The sequence below is a fragment of the Tamandua tetradactyla genome, chromosome 5 (genome assembly GCF_023851605.1).
Source record: "Tamandua tetradactyla isolate mTamTet1 chromosome 5, mTamTet1.pri, whole genome shotgun sequence".
In the NCBI taxonomy this organism is placed as follows: domain Eukaryota; kingdom Metazoa; phylum Chordata; class Mammalia; order Pilosa; family Myrmecophagidae; genus Tamandua; species Tamandua tetradactyla.
The window spans coordinates 85,196,505-85,199,314 of NC_135331.1; the positions used below are offsets into that span (position 1 = coordinate 85,196,505).

General features: G+C 42.0%; 1 pseudogene; it reads left to right on the forward strand.

Annotated features, from left to right (window-relative positions):
* Window positions 1–553: 553 nt before the first annotated feature.
* LOC143683195 (U1 small nuclear ribonucleoprotein A pseudogene) lies at window positions 554–1,456 on the forward strand (annotated as a pseudogene).
* Window positions 1,457–2,810: the final 1,354 nt, after the last annotated feature.

Genomic DNA, 2,810 nt, shown 5'->3' on the forward strand with positions numbered 1-2,810 from the left:
TTCAGCCTGAGGAATTGTGGGTGAATGATGGTACCATTTAATAAAATGAGGAAGATTGGAGAAGGACAGGGTTTTGGCAGGAGATGACAGAAATCCAGTTAAATTCAAGATACTTATTATACAGTCAAGCGAGACATACACTTGGATGTCCTTTGCTGGAAATAGTTTCATCAACAAAAATGATATTATTTAAAGTCATAAAACCAGATGATATCAGGAGTGAGTAATATCCCAGAAGCTAAGTGAAAGATGTTTTTCAAGGAATGAGTGATCAGCTATTTCAAATGTTACAAGGAGATTAAGTGGGGAGAGGATTGGGAATTAATCACTGCATTTACTAAAATGACAGTCTTCATTGACCTTTTTAAAAACTGTTTTAGTGAAGTGATGCAGATTGACGCATGGAGTACGGAATGGGTTAGAGAAAGAATAGTTCTGTAAACACTGAAAAGATAATAAGAGCTATCTTTTGGAGATACATGTTGAAATATTTATACATGAAATGATAGAATGCTTCTGATTTCCTTCAAAGGATCCATTGGCACCTCACACCATGGCAGTTTCTGATACCCACCCCGACTACACTATTTATATCAACAACCTCAGGGAGAAGATTTTAAAAAGATGAACTGAAGAAGTCCCTGTACACCATCTTCTCCCAGTTTGGCCAGATCCTGGAAATCCTGGTGTTATGGAGACTGAAGATGAGGGGTCAGGCCTCTGTCCTCTTTAAGAAAGTCAGCAGTGCCACCAACACACTGTGCTTCATGCAGAGCTTCCCCTTCTGTTACAAGCCCATGTGAATCCGGTATGCCAGGACTGACTTGGATATTATTGCCAAGATGAAGGGTACCTTCATGGAGTGGGACCATAAGCAGGAGAAAAGGAAGCTGCAGCTGCCAAGAAGACTGGGCAGGAGCCATCCAGGGGCCTGTCTGGGGCATGCCACCAATGACTCAGCAACCCCACATCATGCACCACATGCTGGGTCATCTTCCCTATGTGCCTCCCCCTGGCATGATTCTACCACTCAGCCTTGCACGGGGAAAGATTCCTACAGGGGCCATGCATCCACAGCAGCTTATGTCAGGACAGATGCCTCCTGCCCAACCCCTTTCAGAAAACCCACTCAACCACATCTTCCTCACCAACCTGCCAGAATGTTGCCAATAAGCTCACACTGTCCATGCTTTTCAACCACTTCCCTGGCTTCGGGGAGGTCAGACTGGTCCCTGGATGGCATGACATCACCTTTGTGGAGTTTGACAGTGAGGTACAGCCAGGGGCTGCTTGCAATGCCCTACAAGACTTCAAGATCACCCAAAACAATGCCATGAAGTATCACCTTTCCCCCATGCCTGCCCCTGCCCTTGTTCTGGAACCACTACTCTTCCCCTTGGCCCAGCCCCCTGAAAGTAAGTCCCCCTTGGGGGCCTTCTCTGAGCCATGTGTGTGAGTGGTTGCCACACAGCATTGTACCCAGAGTCTGTTCCCAGACATTGCACCTGGCACTGTTAGGCTGGAATTAAAGTGCTTTTTGAGGTTTGGTTTTTCACAACCATTTGTTGTTTTAATTTTTTTTTAAAAAAAGGTTGTTGTTAAACAATTGCCTTCAATAATCAAGGCTACTGGAACATAGCTCAATGGTTTCAGGTACTTCCCTCCAGCCACTCCAATACACCATAAACAAAAAGGGGATATCTATATAATGAATAAGAATAACCTCCAGGATACCCTCCGGGGGTTGTGTCCCACGTTACCAGGGAGATTTACACCCCTTGGAGTCATTACACATGTTTCTTAGTCCATTGCATGTGATATGAGTATTGTATGTAGTTGTGCCTTTCATTCTGAGCCCCAGTGAAGAACAAGAGGTGACCCTGAAGAGATCTGTTTTGCATGACAACTTTGTACCTGGCTTTCCTCTCCCAACCCAGTCTCTCCTCTTTGCCTTACAAGTCCAGTTTCACCCTGGACACTGTCTTTTCTCTATTACATGGCTCCTATCTGTAGCATTAGGGTCAAGTTCCACAACCTTTGTCCACCAACTGTTCCTGGGACCACAGCCTGACCTCAAGATATATGTCTAGCAGGGGAGCTCTGACATTCTTAATCAGCTTTTTTCCTCACCACACACATGGTTGCAAACACACACATGCACACATACTTTCTTGTGGAGACTGAAAGATATAGATTCATGTACACCCACACACATAAGAACTTAATGTTTAAATCAATCAGTCTTCTTTGGTGCACAAGCTAAATCATGCACTATTCCCTAGATGCCCCATATCCTATGCCCTTTTAGCAAAACAGATAAAATATACCCCAGCTTTGGGTACACATTGGTAGTCAGCCAGTATGCATAATACAATACTGATTGTTAAAAAAAAAAAAGTGACTATGATCAGTAGTAAAATAATAAATATTATAAATTCTATTTTAAATTCTTGCCATTTGTGTATATTAGGCTGTCACAATGACCAATAATAGATGGAGCACCTGTCATTGCAACAACTGAGACATGCTTGCAAGACTTCCTGTCAGCTTGGCCACACGTGGACAAGCATTTTTCACTCTGAGACCTAGGAAAATTGTCACTTTAGCATTATTCTCACATCGATATAAATTCTAAATAGTTTGACCTTTCCTTTCTTCTTATTGTTATTGTGGTGTTATCCTTGTGTAAATAATAATTGATCAGTATTTGATATCTTATAAATCCAAGAACTTAGAATACAAAGGATAATATAGTAAGAATGAAATGACAATGAAGTGTTTAACATTACTTTTAAATATTATAAAAATGA